The sequence below is a fragment of the Gracilinanus agilis genome, chromosome 2 (assembly GCF_016433145.1).
Source record: "Gracilinanus agilis isolate LMUSP501 chromosome 2, AgileGrace, whole genome shotgun sequence".
Classification (NCBI taxonomy): domain Eukaryota; kingdom Metazoa; phylum Chordata; class Mammalia; order Didelphimorphia; family Didelphidae; genus Gracilinanus; species Gracilinanus agilis.
Window position 1 is genome coordinate 98,497,302 of NC_058131.1, and position 22,095 is coordinate 98,519,396.

Here is a 22,095-nt window from a genome sequence, read left to right on the forward strand (position 1 = left end):
GAAGTTTAATTTGGTTAACAGTTAAGTTAAATTAATGATAGCGTAAGTTAAGTTTAATAAATATTGATTGATGGTTGATAAAAAATACATTAATGAAAGTTCAGACATCTATTGAAACATTTCCAGGGACTGCAAAGGATGTTGGTCCTAAGGTTTCATCAATTTTAATCAACTAATAAGTATTTAATAAGAACCTCCTCTGTGCCAAGCAGATTTTAGCTTCTGTAGCTCCAAAGATAAAAACAAAACAGTTCCTGCCCTCAAGGAGCTTATATTCTACTAAGGTAAACAATAAGTAAAAGCAAATATAATATATATATATATATAGTAAGTTCAAGTAATTTGAGGGGGAATCACTAACTACTGAATGGAGGGTAGAAATCAGGAAAGCCCTCTAGTAGAGGGGGCATTGCAGTTAAGTTTTGAAAGAGGTTAGGGATTCTAAGAAGCAAAGGTGGAGAAAAAGTACATTATGGGCTTAGAGGATAGCCTACCCAAAGATATAGATAAGAGAGACTGAATGCCAAGTGTGAAGGACTACAAGTCAATTAGTTTGATTGGATAGTAGAGAGCATGGAAGGGAGTCATAAATAATACATGTGCTTAATAAAATATTTGTTTAATTAAACTGAATTATTCAAATAAAATTTACTTCAACTGGAAAAGCTCCAGCCATCACTGTGGGTATTACTCTATTTAGCCTTCTATTCTTCCTTCTAAAATTTTGGTATGGAAGACCTTTGAAGAATAGAAAATTTGAGAAGTGGTGACGAGATGAAATGATACTGGGATCTTATTTGGCACAGACAGAAGAGAAGGAGAAGTTTAAAAATCATTAGACAAAGAGGTTAGGAGTGGGGCATAGCAGGTATAACAATGTTCTTAGATTTAATCAGAGATGAGTTCAAGTCCTTCTACTATACATAATGATTGTATGAGCTTTGTTAAGTTACTTAACCTCTCAGAACCATAGGAAAAATTCTAAAACTAAATTGGGGAGAAGATGTGGGTCTCTTTGGGTAGTTTCCTCTACTAATGAAATCACAGGTTTGGTCAATGCAAAAAAAAAAAAAAAAGTACTACTCCCTTCAGATTTTTTTGCCATTATCTGGGACGATGAGGAAAGCGGGAGATTTGGATGGGGAGTTTGTATATCAGTCAAGGATGAACTGAACAAGCTCATTCATTCAGGTACACTAGGAGAAAGTAGGCATTTCCTTTTCAACACCTCTTTCTGGAAATATGCTTAGAAGTTGCAATCACCCCATCAACTTGCTTTTCAAATTGAGGACGTTTTGACAGGCATGCGCATAGAGCATTTTCCTATGAATAACATCCTAAATTCCTCTTTTTAGAGCCAGTTGAGAACTTGAAATTAATACTTCTCTTATTACGGTTGGGGTGGAGGGGTTACAAATCAGGGCATGACAATTTGCTTATTTCTAGATTGAGACTTAAAACAATTATTCTACTCAGGAAAATGGCCCCAAGCCTGCACAATTCAGGCTTTCTCTAGCTCTTACAAAAAATGGCCTGGAGAAGAAATGGCCTTTAAAGAAAAGGTTCGATTTCAATTTAAAATCCGGTAGATACCCAAGGAAACTGAACAAAGATACTCTTCATCTCCTAACATCTGTCATCAGGTGGGCCATGTGAGCTCTTCTAGGATGGAAAAAAAATTACCTTTCATCTTTTCTGCTTGTGAGGCACATTATGTGTTGGGAGCTAAATGTAAGCTGCCCGGCTCGAGCTGTCAACAACTATGCACTCTGTCACCAATAATGCTGCTGCATATGTGGACAAAAGTTTGAGATCTTATTGCTAATTTACCAGATTTATTGTGTTATTTTCTTATTACTCTCTTCTGGGGTAAAAATAGAAAAAAATCCAATTTCTGATGCAGCTTTAATCTAGTGGAGACTGTTGGAAGCTAATAGAAGTGAGGCCATAAATTCAGAATTCACAAAGGAGTGGAGGAAGCTGGGAGATTTGTTTCTGTCACTCAGACTTAGATATTCTGCATTAGAAAGCCAGGATCCCGTTACAAATGATAAAGGGCTAAGTTAAGAAAGGCAGCTTGCATAAGTATAACATATGACAGGGAAAGTCATGGTCCCTTTCATTCATTTGCTTTAGACCCAGAGCAGTCATGAGCTGTGATACATCTTTTGTTCTTTCTTTATGAAATTTCCTCCCAAAGGGACCCACATGCAACCCAGAATACCATTTACTCCACTATGATCCCTAAGACCTTTGGGCATTAGAGCTGAGGCCTAGTGCTCTCCTTTGAGCCCAGGTACCAACTGATATAGTAATGATTCCATTTGTTTGGGTTTTTCTCATTATTGGGCAATTAGGTGTCACAGTGACAAGGTAGGAGTCAGAAAATCTCACCTTCCTGAGTTCAATTATGGGCTCAGACATTTACTCTAAACAAGCCAGTTAATTCTGCTTGCCTCAGTTTCTTCATCTGTAAGATGGACTGGAGAAGGAAATTATAAACTATTGCAACATTTATGCCAATAAAATTCCAAATGAGGTCACAAAGAGTTGGACATGATTGGAATGACTGAGCAACAAATCTCATATAGAGAGAGTAAAATCTGGTTTGAGCTCCAGAGGAAAGGAAGATATAAGTGAACTTTCCATGTTCTGATAATAGAGGTTGTGTACAAAAAGGCAGATATAAAGATAGATATATAAATAGTAGTGGTGGTAGTAGTAGTAGTAGTAATGGTACTAGTAGTAGTAATAGCAGCAGTACTAGTGGTAGTAGTAGTTATAATAGCAGTTTTAATCATAGCAGTAGTCATTGTAATAACAGAAGTAGTAATAGTAGTAGTAGTGATAGCAGCAATAACAGTTGAAGTCATAGTATTAGTAGTATTAGTAGTATTAGTATTAGTAATAGTATTAGTAGTAGTAGTAGTAGTAGTAGTAGTAGTAGTAGTAGTAGTAGTAGTAGTTGTGGTGGTGGTAGTGGTGGTAGTAGTGGTAATAATGATATTAGTAGCAATAGTAATAGATTCAGAAAGTATATTAATGGAAGGATTATCACAGAATATTAAGGAAACACAGGTCCTCTACACAGTTATAGGAAGATTAATACCATCATTTAAAAAAAAGAGAGAGAAAGAAGGCAAACACAATACTTTGGACCAAGCATATGCCATTTCACTAAGCAGTGGACAAGACTGGTAATTAGTATATGTCATTGAATTTGTTAAATGCAATTAAAAGTGGTTTACCTTTGGATGGAGCCAGAGCAATGATTAAGATTCAAGAAGAGAATCCAAAGTCCCTCTATAGGTGATGTCTGTATGAACACAGACTATAATATGCAGACGAAAACATTTTGAACAAATAGCTTAATCATGCAGATTTATTTCTGCAAATTGGAGTTTAAAATGATAATTCTAGGCCATGTCATTGCCACTAGAAATTATATAAGGGTGAATATAAAGAACTCAGTTTTATTCATAAATGTAGATTTTACAAGAAAATAGTAAAAAAAACATGAAGCAAATGCATCATAGAAGGCTGTAAAAAGTTAGCACCCAACAAATGCCAAGAAATATGGCTTCTGGTGGCTAAAATTTGATGCCAGAAGTTCACTACCTTTAATGGACTGACATAACAGGTCCTTATACTACGAATACAAACCATAAAATGTCCTAGAAAAAGTCCACTCTACTGGATCCGGACCATTGTCATAGATAAAACTGTTGTCCATAATGATCAAGATATATATTGATCCACAAAGATTTCAAAAGAATGGCTTTACAAATGTTGAAATATTAAATATTCACAGTCTCAAAGCTACATGGTACAGAAAATCTCAAAATATACAGACCAAATACAGGAGTGCATAATCACTCAGATTCAGGCTACGGTATATAAATAATCACTGTTTTACTTCGATACTGGCGCTGTACCAAGGATGCTTTTAGTAAGTCTAGAAAGGATGTTACTAGCATGGTCTAGGATGATCTTGAAGGAGCAGTTACTTTATCCACCTATGCAATAGTTTATAGAACATTAAATAACAAAGAATTATAGCCATATCGTGCCTTGTCACAGAACTTTTTCTATATGATTTGCATTGAAAAAAATGACAATGAGGTAGAAGTTGTTTTTATCATCAGAATAATTATTCACATTTACATAACACTAAGGTTTACAAGATGTTTCTATTATTAATCCCATTTTATTTTCAAAGTTATTATTATTTTCATTCTCATTTTTTGGATGATAACAATGGAGATCAGAGATGTTTCTTGTTCAGGGTTACATGGCTAATGTGTCTGAGATAAGATTTGAGTCTAGAACTTTCTGATATTGAGTCCAGGCTAAAAGTTTTATCTTAGTTAAATGTATCATGAACAAAGTGCCAATTTCTGTGTAAGACCTCTCAGATTTTGAGAATCCACTTCTTCTATTGTCTTCTCTGTATTTTAAAGCTTTGAAGACACTATTACCATAATGCAAATGTCAACTTTGTTAATCATCTCAATTTGATCTTGCCGTTTGCCATTTTTCAAAAATTAAAAATAAAAAACTCAGGTCATGTTTATTTCATCTTCCAATTTATTTTGTATGAAGAATATACAATTTTCTCATCTATAAAATGGGAACAATAATACTGCTAATACCTAATTTGAAAGACTGTTACTAGACTAAAATAAGACACATAAAGTGATTTCCCAGCTTTAAAGTACTATTTAAATGCCAGTCATTATTATTATTGTCATTGTTGCTGTTAACTTTATATTCAAAAGGGAGAGATTGGAAAGAAGAAAGAATTAGAAAAATGTTAGAACGAATCAGGTGAGATACATGTAATAATGACTAATTATTTTCTGACCTGGGATGGTGGCAGTGGATAAATGTGAGTATAGAAATAGAATTGATGAATTGATAGTACATAACAAATAATTAGATGCATTGTGGGTAGGGATGGTGAAGGAAGGAATTTTAATTAGTAATGATGCTCAAGAACCATGTGGACAATTACATAGAAGCAAATGATTAGACTCAGTTTTTGACTTCAAGATTTCTTAGGTCATCTTCATTCCAATCAAAGCTATAACTAGTTAACTGTTATATATATATATATATATATATATATATATATAGATGTCCATACAAAAACATCAAAAGAAAAAACCAAAATTTGAGGCCCTCAAAATTCAGAAACAATGTTTCTGATTCAGAGATTAGTGATAAAACTGCTCTATCACCTCCTTCCTTATGTTGCAACAGAATTATCCCTTACAACCCTTTCTTCCTATATCCCTTGCCCAACAAACCCTGCTAATATGGAAGAGGAGCAACCCTTCTAATTACACATGAAAATGTGTCTCTTCTGATTTGTCCCCAACCTTTTGCAGTTTCTGTGTCTTCTTGATCCCATCCTTTTTCATGGCTTATCATCTTTCCCTTGCAAAGTCAAAGCAACCTTCATATTGCTAGACTAGTCTTTTCTGTTCTTTCAGGTAATCATCAATAAATCTGTGAAACATTCCCACACCTCTTATCATGCACGCGTTTAAAAGGGAATGATAGAACATTTCCTAGGGTTCTATTAGTCGTGAGGTTTGTTTTCAAACTTAATACCTATGAGCTCAATCCAACTGGTATTGGGTGGGTAGAGGAAAAAAGAAAATATGACTATGAGCTTTCTAACTTTGATGACTAAGAGGTTAACGGTGCTACTGAACAATTCTCAAACCAGGAGAGATATGGTAATAGTAGAGATATGATGAAATTTATATTTAACATTTTGAATTTGAGTTGCTGTTGGAATATCTAGGTGGAGAAGTCCAGTAGAGTGTGGAAGATACTTAACACCTGACAATTACAGGTTATATTGTGTTTCTCAAAAAAATTGCAGTAACCGCCCTGGATGCCAAATAGCTATTTATGCCTTGGGAGTGCTGAAAAGAAATGACCCAATTTTATTCTTTTTATTTAATGCCTAAATTTCTCTATCTCAGGGTTTGGCCACCTCTGACACAGGTATGCTTGACAGAAGATGGAACAGCTCAAAAAGTGTCAACAGGAATGCATTTACCATTGACCTTATTTCACAAATTCATAACTGTCAAATATTTTTGTGCTCAAGACCTCCAGTCGATCATAGCATTGCTCAAGGACATGAGTACTCCCTGTAGATGGGCATATCATGAGGAAAATGAAAAGGAACTCAAGAAGAGCCAACTAAGTACAATAGATCGTAGGAGCTATATATACAGCTCCTCACAAAGAAGTCTCACCTGGCTTTTTAGCTTTCACTTCTTCCATGAGGTTTCTTAAAAAAGGAGTAAAAATATGCATCCTATGAAACACCATCTTTTAAATTCCATCTTATTGGATTTTAATTCACAAAAAATGTTTTTAAAAATGAGATGGTGCACTTTCAAATTTGTCAGCAGCAATTGCTAACTTGTAGACTTTCCATTTCAACTATGTGATTGCTCTTGTAACCACCATATTTAAATGAAACCCTTTTTGGTGCCAGTCAAATTGGCACCTTTAATTTCAACTAATTAATGTACAGAGCTAGGTCAAGGTAGAAAAGCAAGTCAGTCAGTGTAACTGGGATAATTTTAGTTATCCAAGTGCTTCTCTTTATGTGTTTTCATATGCTTTTCTGATTGACTAAACCCCAGCAAAAGATGGAGGTTGGTGGGAAAGTCATGTCTGTGTTCCTTACTTTAGGTTTCTTATCTGACTACAGCTAGATTGGTGCACTGTCTCAGAACCCAAGTATCTGTAGTACCATTCAGTTATAGCTTTCAGTGACCCATGCCTTCAGGTTTACCTTAGGTGGCATACTCATTAAGCCCTGTTTAGAATTACCATTTGTTATTGTTCATTTGTGTTTAACTCTTCTTGACTCTGTGAATAATAATATGCCAGTGCTGTCCATAGGGTTTTCTTGGCAAAGATAATGCAGTTGCTGACCATTTCTTTCTCCACCGCCATAGTTAGAGTGTACCCAATAGGGACTAAAAGTATGACCAGCATTTTGAAAGGTAAAGTGGATAGAAGGGAATATTCCAGATTTTTGGAAAAGAAATTCTTCGCTCAAAGAAGTGTAATTAAGATTATTTGTTTAGATGATAGTTTGGGGACCATAACAATTTGAAATATTACATGCATGGAAGAAATGATTGAATTGGAATATATATGATGAGGAGTAATAAGAGAAAAAAATCCTTTGTGAAGTATTTGTAGTGTACATTGCTTGACTGTAAGTGAGTGGGCTTACCGTAAAGCATACTACCTTGTATTTATTGACTTGTACTTCCCAAAAGTAAGGGGATTAATCTGGATTAGTTTAGGATAGACATTATCCTAAAAAATAGTCACATATTGAAATTCAATTAACCTCAAGAATATCATTTCCACAGATGATAAGTGACTACCTAATAGCTGCAGGTTCAGTATAAAAAGATCTAGGTCTTTTTATAAATCTATTTCTAGGTGGACATGCATGAAATTACTTTCACATTGCATATAATAATCAATTTTAGGCCCAGTCTATCATTCATTTATTTTGTTTATCATTATTTGCATTTTTGGTGAAGTTATCTACCCAAGAATTCTAGATATTCATTCAAAATTGATTGAAGTAAATAATAATTTCAATAAAGTGACTGGATATGAAACAAATCCACAGAAATCATTAGTCTACTTCAATGAAGACACACTCAGTACTTTTATGAAACACTAAAAAGCACTTGTGATAGATATAAGAGAATAAATTATTCTTAGTTGAGTTGAACTAAAACAACAAAAATGTATACTACCTGAATTAATTTACAATTTTAGTGCCACATCAATCAAAATAACAGGCAAAAATTACAGAATTCATCTGGAGGAACAAATGGTCAAAAATCTCAAAGGAAATGATGAAATAAAATAAGTAGCAAATAAAATGTGTAAATAGTGCTGAATCTCAAAAACACCAATCATTAAAACTATTGAGTACTAATTAAAACACAGAAAAATTGCATGAAATAGATTAGTTAAACAAGACCAAGAAGCAATCTAAAATTGTGGCACATTGTTTAATAAACACAGAGTCATTGTCTCCTGGATAAAGGACACGATATGAGAAAAACTGTTCAGAAAATGGTCTAATCTAGTCTAAAAGTCTTTATAGCAAATTTCTCTGATAATGGTCTGAAGGGCAAGAAATACAGTTAATATTTATAAAATAAATAAACTGTGTTAAGGTTTGCAAAGCACTTTGTCTACATTACCTCATTTGATATTCAAAATAACCCTGTGTATTATCTCACTTTTGCCAATGAGGAAACAAAGGTTCAAGAGAGATTAGGTGACTTATCCAGGATTACAGAACTAGTGTTTGAGTCTATCATTTATTTTTGACATGATATAGATAATGATGAATAAGGTCTAAGGGTGGGTCATCCAATGATGTCCATAGTCTGGACAACAGACATTCTTCATTCCTTTGTTTTTCCTTTTGTGTTCATAGTTAAGCCAAACTCTTTTGAAATTTTGGATATCATTTAGGTAGCCCTGCAATGTTCTAAATGTTTGATATAGTCAGTACAATAATATCCACAAAAGGATTGTGGATTGGTTTACCTTTAGGAAGTTGTATTGTTCCTTAAATGACTTTTTGAAGTCCTTAATGCTGGGGTCCTGAGGCTTATGGATCTTTTGAGTCTGAGAGTTCTGAGCTAACAGAACAATGATGTTTCTGTACTATTGAGTGCTAATGTGGTGATACAGGCAAAGTAGACAAACACTAGAATGTCTACGGAGGGGCAAATGAAACCAGATCAGGAAAAAAACCCCTGACATATTAATGATTCCATATCAATAAGTATTAATATCAGGCCCACAAATGGTGGGTATATTTCTAGTATGATCAAGTTTGGAAGACACAGTCTCAAAAAACAAAACAAAACAAATACATGCAAAACTCTTATTTTTTCATTATTGTTGAATGGTTGTATATCTCACCTTATTCCCTACATTCATCACTGATATCAAAACTTTCTGCCCATCAAGGTAACATGATATCATCACTATGACCTCGTCATGGTGGGTTAATACCAGACTGTAATTTTGTGGTTTTTTCTCTTTATGAGCTTTGGTTGATTGATTTATTTGATAATAATTTGTGGAAAATCGGGTATCATATTTATGACCCAGACTCCCCTGGTGTCATCTTGCTAAATAAATTTAGTAAGTTTCCTTGAATCAATTTCCATTGTTTCCTAAGAAGTGAATTTGAGGAGCCCTTCAATGGGCAATGGTGGGTATGAGTAGGACATAGGCCCTTATAAACAAGGGATCGATGGAAAAGTTTCATCAAGTATCTAATGAGAGAAATGTACAAATGGACAAAATGGGCTGGTCGTAGAGCAAAAGAGAAGGATCGATTACATCAATATGTAATTCCTGTGTTCAACTGCTGTTTGTTCAATGACAGAACAACCACAGGATAGACCCCACCATGTTGTATGAGGCCCCTATAGCAGATGTATAGGACACTGGCAAGAGTCTGAGAGGATGGAAGTGTAGATGGGTTCAAATCTTTATAATTGGAGGAAGTATTCACGTCAATGAAATCCCAGAACTATTCTTTTATTGAAATAATATCTGAGTATTCTTAGAAGGAATACATGTACAATTCTAAAATTAAAATGGGAAAGAAAAATTCTATCATATAGGACAAGAGGAAATAATTTAGTAATATTTAGCAAGCTAGGAGAGGAAATTTGTTCCTAATAATTCAAGCCTTCTCCCTAGCTCCACTTAAAATATAAATTAAAAAAAAATTATCAATAGTTTCTTGAATCCATGATGGATCTCAATAAAAGAGATGAAATAGAAAAATGAAGAGCAATTTGGGGGAAGAAGAAAAAAGTGAGGATAAATGAGAGATGAAACACATCAATCATCAATTTAAATTGGGATAGCTTATAAGGCTGAACAAGAAAGAAAAATCCCAAATCATCCTGATAGCTACCAGACATATTATACAAACTCAAAATCAACCATGATCCTTTCTTTAGTTACATAGACAGTCTTAATCTCTTCTTTTTGTTTTCTACATTATACCTGAAATAATACTGCCTTATATGTTTTTGTGAGATTCCCATGATTTTTTCTACCATTCAAAGCCACTTTTTACCACTAAAGTGATATGTGATTTTGGTTCAACTACTTAATCTCTTTGTAAACCATAATTGAGTGGCACTGTGGATTAGTGAATAGACAAATCTTCTTGAAGTCAGGAAGGAATGGATTCAATTCTTGCATCTGTTACATATTGACCATGTGATCAAAAGCAAATCACTTTATTTCTCATTTCTTCAGATAACTCTCTAAGAATGTAAAGTAGATGAATTGTAAATCAGTATTAGTTGAGGGGCCTTCCTCAATAGATATTATTCCATATCCTAAAGAAATCAGAGATCTTAAAAACACACACACACACACACACACACTCTCTCTCAAATCCATAAACACAACAAAATGCTAAATTAAATGAATTCCAGATAAACTGCATTTACTAACATGCCTCCATTGAAGTAGAAGGCTCTTGAGTCACCCCAATCCAAAGAATTAGTTAACAATAATGCACAAAGGCATAGGCTGTAAATAAGCAAAGGGAATGTCTGAAAGATGTGCAATAAAGAGAGAGAATACTTTGAGATTACATCTTTAACCTATATTTTAACTCTGGTTAAAAAAAGAGGCTAAAATCTAAACAAGGAACTGGAGCAACTTGCTGTAGGCTTCTGACAATCCATATGTGCTACCACATGGCAGGGTGAGCCAAGGTCACTGATTTAGCTTTCTCCCTTCATCTCTTTGCTTTGGGGATGAGAAACTTTTGTGTCACTTTTAGAATCTCCGTGATTATTGATTGTATGACATTTGCTATAGGGAATACAAAGGAAGCTTCTCCCATTTCTCATCACACACTTTCCTAGGATTCAATGGTCTGCACAAATTGTTTCCCTTTTAAACATTGTTGGTTTTTCACATTTCTTAGCTTTCCTCTTGAACCTTTAAGAAAGTTAAAAACAACAAAAACAATAACCAAACTGCTCAACATACAAAAATGTATTCATTCCTCTGGACTATATGTAAAATGAATAACAGCTGGTATTTTAACAGACCTGTTGGATTCAGAAGTGTTAGCCAATCAAGCCAGTCACTATCTCTTGGGAACCTTGCTTCAGCCCTATCATTTACTGAGGTAGCATGGCAAAAGGGTTCTTATAGTTCTTGACTTGGAACCAGGAACACTTGGATTGAAGTCCTAACAGACACTGTTAAGCTATGTGTCCTTGGGAAAGGCATTTAGCTAATCTAAGCCTTATTTCCCACATCTTAAAATTGAATACTTTTACCCTTCTCAGCATGGCTGTGAAGCTTAAGTTAGATAGTTAATAAAGTAGAAATTACTTTAGGGTCTGTAAAATTCTTTGTACATTTTATTGCAACAAGCTTTTGCTCTGTTCTTTCAAGTCAAGTCTATCACATTTTATGCCCTATCCCCAGTATTTCTCCAGTATCTTGAAGGGTTTGAAGTGGGTTTTGTTTTTGTTTTGTTGTTCTTTGCTATTTGTTCAAGTCCTCACTAGCTCTACTCTTCTTTTCTTAAGAAACTTGTAACTAGAAATCCAGTTTCATTTAACCACTAACCATTTAAAAGTAAATAAAAAACATTTATTAAGTGCCTACTATGTGCCAAATATTGTAATTAATGATGGGTACTATATTGAATTAGCTTTTGCAAAGTAATATTTGATTCAGAGATATATCATGGGCAAAGTAAAATATTTTCTCCAATTTCCTTTACCCCCTTGATCCATGGATGGGAGTGAGGTAGTAATAAGAATTAGTACAAAACTTAAGCTCCATTTCTTTCTTTTAAAATACATCATTTATTTATTTATTTATTTTGAATATTTTTCCATGGTTACATGATTCATGATCCCTTCCTCCCTTCCTTCCCCATTCCTCGTACTGACAGGCAATTCCACTGAGTTATATCATTGTTCAAATCCCATTTACATATTATTGATATTTGCAATAGAGTGATCTTTTAATTCCAATACCCCAATCATATCCCCATCTAAACATGCAATCAATCATATGTTTTTCACCTACATTTCTACTCCCACAGTTCTTTCACTGGATTTGGATAGCATTCTTTCTCAGAAGTTCCTCTGAATTGTCCTAGATCATTGCATTACTACAATAGAAAAGATAATTACATTCGATTGGGCCACGGTGTACCAGTCTCTTTTTACAATGTTCTGGTTCTGCTCTTTTGCTCTTGCATCAATTCTTGAAGGGCTTTCCAGTTTACATAGAAAATCCTCAAGTTAGTTCCTGGGGTGGAGCCAAGATGGTAGAGTAATCCTTAGCAACAAGCAAGGACTGAGTTGAAGAGGGTATCCCAACTTTCCAGAAAACAGAGCCTACCTATAATTAGATAGGAAAAATGAGCAAAAAACAAAAAAGCACCTAATTCTAAAAAAATTTTTATAAAGACAAAGAGTGAGGTACAGAAGCCGAAGGGGAGAGTGAAAGCAAATACTCTCAAAGACCAAAAGCACAATATAGATTTGACACAGATTCTCGAAGAATTCAAAAAGGACCTCAAAAACCCAATTAAGAGAGGCAGAGAAAAAATAGAAAAGAGAAATGAAAGTGATGCAAGGAGAAATGAAAGTAATACAAGAAGAAATGGCCCAATCAGAAAAGGAGGGCCAAAAACTGACAGATGAAAATCAGGTCTTAAAAATCAGTTGGAATTGATGATCTAGAAACTAATGATTTCATAAGAATTGTTGCAGATTTTTCGCATTTCATGAGAATCAAAGCAGAATCAAAAGAATGAAAAAAATAGAGGAAAACATGAAATATCTTACTGAAAAACAACTGAAAATAGATCTAGGAGAGACAATTGGACTACCTGAAAGCCATGATCAAGAAAAAAACCTTAGATATCATATTAAAAGAAATTATTAAAGATAACTGCCCAGAGATCCTCAGATGAGAAAATAAAAATAAAATTGAAAAAATTCACAGATTATCTCCAGAAAGAAATGCTCAAATGACAACTTCCAGGAATATAATAGTTAAATTCAAGAACCACCAAGCTAAGGAGAAAATACTTTAAGCAGCCAGTAAGAAACCATTCAAATACCATGGAACTACAATCAGGATCACAAAGAACCTGATGGCTTCTACATTAAAGGATTGAAAGAAATGGAACATGATTTTCAGCAAAACAAAAAAATCTGGGTTTAAAACCCAGAGTCACCTATCCAGCAAAACTGAGTATATTCTTTCAGGGGAAAAATTGGTCATTCAATAAGATAAAAGATTTCTAAGCGTTCCTGAGAAAAAAGCCAGACCTAAGCAAAAGATCTGAAGTCCAAACATGAGACACTATAAAAGCCCAAAAAGGTAAATAAGAAAAAGAAAATTTAAGGGACTCATTAAGGTCAAAATGTTTATGTCTACATGGAAAGAGGATTTCTGTAATTCTCAAAAATTATCCTTAGTAGTAGAGAAGATAGAAGGAATTTAATCAGAAAGAGGGTAGAGCAGTAAGCTAATTATGATGATATGATATGATATATATATGTACATATATGTATATATATATGTATATATATATGAAAGATATGTATTGTGAAGATAGGATTAACTCTCTCTATCTCTATTTTTTAGCTAATCAAATCAAGAAGTTAATGTACTCCTACTTACCATTAAGTATGAGAGTTCACCAGTCACTTACTATACTACCTTGGCTTTGCAAGAGACTGTGTTGATGGTACTCTGGCTGAAGATACCAACAGCACTTCTGGCTGAGGATTATTGGGAAATCCATGTGGAGACAGAGTCTTGGGGAAGACCTGCCTGGACTGAACCAGACTGAACCAGAGAAAGGCTGGTAGGCTTGTTAGGAATCTGTCTCTTTATCTCCACTTACACTTTCACTCTTCCCTCCTCTTTGTAAATAAAAGCTGCTAAAAGTTATTTTGACTTAAGCTCTAATATTTTAAAATCAATGATCACAATATTAATTTATAACTCTAATATTTAGCATAAAACCTAAATTTAAACCTTACAGTATGATATGATATGATATGTATACATATGAATGATATGTTAAAAAACAAACAAGGGCTGAAAGATAGGATTGTACTGAGAGAAAAGGGAAGGGAGAGATAGAATGAGGTAAAATATATAACATAAAGAGGTGTGAAAAATTATTAAAGAGAGGGGAGGATAAGTTTGGTGACAGGCAATACTTAAACTTTATTCTCATCTTAAAGGGCTCAGAGAGGGTAAAACAAGTATACTAAGTTGGGTATAGAATTCTTTCTTACCCTACTCAGTGGGGTATAAAATTCTATCTCAATCCACAGAGAAGTAGAAGAGAATAAGATAAGAAAAGAGAGAGGCAATTGCAGGGAGAGTAAAGTGAGTGTGTGTGTGTGTGTGTGTGTGTGTGTGTGTGTGTGTGTGTGTGACAAAAAGGAAAATACTGATGAGGAGAAACAGAGAGAAAGGGAATTGACCAAGATTTAAATGGGATAATATGATGAAGGACAACACACAGTTGATAATCATAACGCTGAATGTGAATGGGATAAATTCAACCAATAAATGGAAGCAGATAGAAGAGTGGATTAAAAATCAGAATCCTACTGTATATTATTTACAAGAAACACATTTGAGGCAGAGTGACACAGATTTAAGGGTTAAAGGCTGGAGCAGAATTATTATGCATCATCTAAAGTGAAAAAAAGCAAGAGCAGAAATCATGATACAAGACAAAGTGAAATTAGAAATTGATCTAATTAAAATAGATAAGGAAGGAAATTATATTGTTAAAGTCTAGTATAAACAATTAAATAATATCATTATTAAACATTTATGCACCAAATAGCATAGCATCTAGATTTCTAAAGGAAAAATTTAAAGTGCTCAAGTTGGAAATAGATAGTAAGACCATATTAATGAGGGATCTCAACCTTCCCCTTTCAGAACTAGATAAATAAAGCCAAAAAATAAATAATTAAGAAGTAAGGGAAGTGAATTAAATGCTAGAAAAAAACTAGAGTTAATAGATATCTGGAGAAAACTGAAGAGGAATAAAAAGGAACTTCTCAGCAGTACATGGTACATATACAAAGATTGACCATGTATTAGGGCATAGAAATATTGCAAACAAATGCAGAAAAGCAGGAGAAATAACTGCAAAATTTTTCAAATCATAATGCAATAAAAATTATAATTAACAAGGGTCCATGGAGGGACAAATTTAAAATTAATTGGAAACTAATCTAATTCTTTAAAACTGGAGGGTCAAGTAAGAAATCATAGTGTAAGACTAAAAATGAATATACAATACTCCTAGTATTATATTTTTATAAGATTTAATAACAACAAGGTGAGAGAGAAGGGGGTTCCTTCAGCCAAGTGAGAAGAACAAAGAGCCAGAGACCCCAGCCATCTCCCATGCTTGAGCCAAAACCAAAGTCCCAAAAAAGGCCCTTCTGCGTGGGTTTCAGCAAATTTATAAACAAACCCACACAAGCAGCACAACACCATGACACAAGACCAGGAAACCCTGGTAAGAATAAAGAATGCTGGGAAATGAAGTCCCCAGGTTACAAACTTTTAAAACACATCATAGAAAAAATTATGGACTTCATTAAGAAAATGACAATGAGGTGACATCATATCTAACCCTATGGGATACAGCCAAAGCATTACTTGGGGAAATATTTCTCAGTGTTCATAGCAACAAATCTAGAAGGAGGAAATCAATGAGTTGGGCTTTCAACTTAAAAATTAGAAATAATAAATTAAAAATTTCCAGATAAAAACTAAATTGGAAATCCTAAAAATTAAAGGTGAAATGAATAAAATTGAAAGTAAAAGAAGTATTGAACTAATAAATAAGACTAGGAACTGGTACTTTGAAAAAATAAAATAAAGCACTGGTTAATCTAAAAAAATAAGATAATCAAATAACAGTATCAACAATGAAAAGGGTGATCTTATCTCTAATGAAGAAGAAATTAAGGCAATTAAGAAGAATTATTTTGCCCAATTACATGGCAATATATATGACAATCTAGTTGAAATGGGTGAATATTTATAAAAAATCAATTGTCTAGATAAATAAAAAATGAAATAGAATACTTAAATAATTCCATTTCAGAAAAAGAATTTGAATTAATCACCAAGGAACTTACTAAGAAAACATCCCCAGGACCAGATGGATTCACAAGTGAATTCAATCAAACATTTAAAGAACATCTAATCCAGATATTATACAAATTATTTGATAAAATAAGTAAAGAAAGCATCTTACCAAATTCTTTTATGACACAAATATGGTATTGATTCCAAAGTCAGGCAGACCAAAAACAGAAAAAGAAAACTATGGACCAATCTCCTTAATGAACATAGATGCAAAAATCTTTTTAAAAAGACTACATTGAGAGTCAGGCCTAGAGACGGGAGGTCCTAGGTTCAGATTCAGCCTCAGACACTTCCCAGCTGTGAGACCCTGGACAAGTCACTTGACTCCCATTGCCCACCCTTACCACTCTTCCATCTAGGAGCCAATGCACAGAAGTTAAGGGTTAAAAAATTAAAAAAAAATAGTACAACAAGTTATTACAACGATTATCCACTATGACCAAGTGAGATTTATACCAGTAATACCAGAATGATTTAAAATTAGGAAAGTCATCCACATAATTGACTCTACCAATAATCAAACCAACAGAGATCAAATGATTATCTGAATAGATAAAAAAGCCTTTGAAAAATACAGCACTGGGGGCAGCTGGGTAGCTCAGTGGAGTGAGAGTCAGGCCTAGAGACAGGAGGTCCTAGGTTCAAACCCGGCCTCAGCCACTTCCCAGCTGTGTGACCCTGGGCAAGTCACTTGACCCCCATTGCCCACCCTTACCAATCTTCCATCTATGAGACAATACACCAAAGTACAAGGGTTAAAAATTAAAAAAAAAAATTAAAAAGAAAATACAGCACCCATTCTATTGAAAACACTAGAAAGTATAAGAATAGAAGGGTCATTCCTCAGAGTAAGAAACAGTATATATTTAAAACAATCAGCAAGTATCATCTGTAATGGGGACAAGTTAGAATCCTTCCTAAAAAGATCAGGAGTAAACAGGGATGTCCACTATCACCTCAATTATTTAATTCTATACTAGAAAAGCTAATAGTATCATTTAGAGAAGAAAAAGAAATAGTAGGGATTAAAGTACTCAATGAGGAAACTAAACTATCACTCTTTGCCAATGATATGATGGTCTACTTAAAGAATCCTAGAAAATCATCTAAAAGACTAGTGTAAATAATTAACAACTTTAGAAAAATTGCAGAGTACAAGAGAAACCCCCATAATTCATCAGAATCTCTATATATTTCCAACAAAATTCAGCAGCAGGAATTAGAAAGAGAAATTCCATTTAAAATCACTTTAGACAATATAAAATATTTAGTAATTTATTTACCAAGATAAGCATCAGAATTATATGAATATAACTACAAAATACTTTTCACACAATTAAAACTAGATCTAAATAACAGGAAAAAAAACATTTATTACTCATGAGTAGGATGAGCTAATATAATAAAATGACAACCTTACCCAAATTAATCTTCAAATTCAGTGCCATACCTATCAAACTACTAAAAACATTTTATAGAATTAGAAAAAATTATAACCACATCTACTTGGAAGAAGAAGAGATCAAGAATAGCAAGGGAAATAATGGGGGGGGAGGGTGGGAATGAGAAGAATGGAGCCATAGCAGTACCAGATCTTGAACTGTACTATAAAGCAGTATATTTCCCCAATTACATATAAAAACAATATTAATATTCTTTTCTAAAATTTTGAGTCCTGAATTCTCTCTTCTTTCAACTCCTTATCCTGAGAGAGTAAGCAATCTTATGTACATTTTACATCTTATAACATATCAAACATTTTTTTCATATTATTCTTGGAAGAAAACTCAAACAAAAGCAAAAAAATATGAAGAAAGTAAAATATTCTATGCTTTGGTTAGAAACCAAATTTGGTATGGACTCAGACTCCATCAGTTATTTTTCTGGAGGCAGATATTTTTCATCATGAATTCCCTGGTATTGTCTTGTACCAATGTATTCATGAAAATAGCTAAGTCATTCACACTTGTACGTCATATAATATTGCTGCTATTTTGGTTCTGCTCAATTCACCATATATCAGTTCATGTATGTCTTTCCAGACTTTTTTGAAATCATCTTGCTCATAATTTATTATAGCACAATAGTAACTACTACAATCATATATCATGTATAATGTATAATATTTATACAGCCATCCTCTAATTGATGGGTATCTCCTTATCTTTCAAATTTTGCCACAACAAAAGGAGTTGCTAAAAATATTTTTGTACAAATGCTTCCTTTTTAAAAAAAAATCCCTTTAGGGGGGCAGCTGGGTAGCTCAGTGGATTGAGAACCAGGCCTAGAGACGGAAGGTCCTAGGTTCAAATCTGGCCTCAGACACTTCCCAGCTGTGTGACCCTGGGCAAGTCACTTGACCCCCTTTGCCTACCCTTACCACTCTTCTGCCTTGTAGCCAATACACAGTATTGACTCCAAGACGGAAGGTAAGGGTTATAAAACAAAAATCTCTTTAGGATACACACATAGTCGTGATATTGCTGGGTCAAAGGGTATGTATGATTTTATAATCGGAGTTCTAAATTGTTCTCTGGAATGGTTAAATCAGTTCACAACTCTCCTAATAATGTATTAGTGTCTCTATTTTCCCACATCTCCACTAATATTTGTAATTTTTTCATTTCTGTCATAATAGCCAATATTATAGGTGTGAGGTGATACCTCAGATTTGTTTTAATTTATATTTCTCTAATCAATAGTAATTTAGAGCATCTTTTTTTACATGATAGACAGCTTTGATTTCTTCACCTAAAACTATCTGTTCTTATCATGACTTGTTTTCTTATATATTTGATTTATTTCTCTAAGTATTTGAGAAATGAGACCTTCATTAGATAAACTTGTAAAATTTTCACAATTATTATTGCTGTATATTTCCCTCTGTCCTTTTCCCTTCTGTCCATCCTCAAAAGGTTTTTGCTTCTGACCACCACCTCTGAGAATCTATATTCCCTTCTATCGGCATCTCTTCTATCCCTTATGCTCTTTCCCTCCTACTTTCCTGTAGGATAAGATTAATTTATATATGTAGGTGAATGTATATCTATATATGTATATATATATTATTAGTATTCCCTCTTTGATCAAATTATAATTACAATGTTTCAAGCACTCATGTCTCCACTTCCCCTACCTTTCTCTCTACTGCAAAAACTTTTTTTAAAAAAAGTTATTTTGAAGGGAATTGGATATCAATTAGGTGGGTCTCTCCTTTACTCAGATTGGTTTACTTAGTCCCCTTCCCCCAAATCATGAAAATTGATAAAACTTTCCTTGCAGTCTCACGTGGGTTCTTCTTCCATCCTCTCTGCCTATTTGATTGTTACTCATTCTTAAGATCCAACACAAACTTAACTACTCAGCCTGAAATGTTCTCTTCTTCTTTTGAACACAAAGTTATGGTCATTGATAGGGTTATGCTGGTAAATGTTTAGCAACTTATTCTCAAAACAAATTCATATATGATATAGTTTAAAGTTTAGCTTGAATTATATACATTTCCCCCATTACTTTCTTAAGTCTAGGCAATCAACAAAATGTAAATCAAGCTGAAAATTTAACAGTAGGCTCAAAGTTCCAGCTGGCTCTATCACACCCCTGTCTATTATTTATAGTAATAGTCACAGACATAGTTGTCATAATATTTAGTACTGGAAGGAAATTTAGAGATCATATCCAAACTCTTCATTTTTCAGAAAGGAATGAGAAGGGATGGAGAACCTAAGCTACTGCCTCAACTTAGTAGCAGACTTTTCCCAACTCACAGCTCATCACACTATACACTGCAGTATATAACTACTACGGCACTCATATTAGCTTGTATTGGCACAGAGGGACTGCTCTGTTTCCCCTCTCCACAGCCCCTGAGGACATTTTTTGCATGCTTGGACCCTCTGTCCAGCTATCCAATGTGAGCACTTCCTCCTTCGACCATTTGGGATGAGGCAGGGGGCTCAAAGGCAGCTTGAAGTTGCAGTTTGGCCATGCAATCTCAAAAACATTTGCCAGTGCTGTTCTAGCCACTCTGCTTGTTGCTGCCAGGTAGGAAATATCTACATAAGTGGTTCAATGATATTTGTGCTAAGAAAAATAATCTACAATTAAATGGGCCACCATAAAAATATCTTTACATGCACAGGGCTAGAGGGCTTTGAAAGCAAATGCAAAGGATCCAGCTATACCTATGTTTCTCATTCACTGTCCTTCCTTTGGACCAGTGTTGAGAACTTGACTATAGATGGCGATCTGGTAGTTGCCCTTTCCAAACTTGCTTAGAGAGTAGGACTTCTTCATGATTCTAAAACCCTTCTATTATTCCTGCTAAATTCCTCCCATACAGTGTCTAGAATTCTTTTTTCTTCTTGTCCTTTCTGTAAGTCCATGTTTTTCCCTCTTGATCTGTACCTTACACTCAAAGAAAGTGTTCTCTTTTTATTATATTTCTAAGAAAGAAGATACCTGTGAGGGTAAGAGCTGTTAGAGTTGAAGAACTATTTTCTGATGATTGGATTGCTAGTGGTGATAGAATCTGATGAGTATTTCCTTATATTATGATACATATGTACATATATAACATTATGTATATAACATACATATATATTAAAGATGTTAGTCTTTTCTTATATTACTTAAGTATTTATCCAAGAACATGGCTATGAGGCTTCCTGGGTCTGCAATCAAGGAAAATAACCAAGTTAAGAGACAATCTCCTCTCATCTTGACTAATCTCAATTGTCACTTATGCTGTGTGATTTTCCTAAATTTTTTTCCAAATATGTGTCCTCACTCTCCATCTAATTTAAGAGGTTTTTGAAAGGAAGAAGTACGTCACATATTTTGTATATTTCATTCCTAAAGCATTTTTGGTTTGTGCTATTCATTTGACACAGGTTATGTAGTGCTTTCTATAGTCAATCTTGTTTCTCTAACTAGATTACAATACTCTGAGGAAGCCTGGTTCTAGGCATTGCTGGCACTAAATAAATATTTCCTGATGAATTGATTAATAGAGCAAGCTATTTGAGTCAGGGCTAAACTTTAATCCTAGGCATATGCACCATGACAAGAAATGATCTTGTGAGTAAGCAGTTAGGAATAAGATAAAGCAAGATGGTAGGAAAGGAAGGAAAAGAAGGAAAAAAAGGAAAAGAAGTTACATTTTCCAGCAGTGCTCTCATTCTTCATTTTGAAATATAAAGAAAATCCCAATGATGGGAGTTTTGAAAAGGAAGAATAGTTAAATGAAGAACTTCAAAAATTCTCCCTCAATAGGTTAATAGAAGAACATATACCACTGTAGTTGGGAGTGTCACATTTAGGGAATGTTATATCCTGAATGTCTCTAGCACTATGAGTCTAGCTACATATAGACATAATCCAATCTGGAGGCCAAAGGGCAGCCTATGTTATTGTCATTTTTGTTTAACTTTAAGATTCCAAAGATAACTTGATAATAGACTATGATCTACACTTATCTCAATCAGAAAGTGATCAGTCAGAATCCCTGAAATGTTTATACATTGAATGTCTGTACTCTGTATAACATTCAATATTTGGTCACCTTTTTCAGTGCTGGCTCTGTTTTTTTTTTTTTTTTGTTTTTGTTTTTTTTAACATTTATTAATATACATTTTTAACATGGTTACCTGATTCATGCTCCTCCTATCCCCTTCACCCCCACCTCCCCGCACTCCCCCCACCCATTTGTCATGTGTCCTTGATCAAGACCAATTTCCAAATTGTTGGTAGTTGCATTGGTGTGGTAGTTTCGAGACCACACCCTCAATCACATCCACC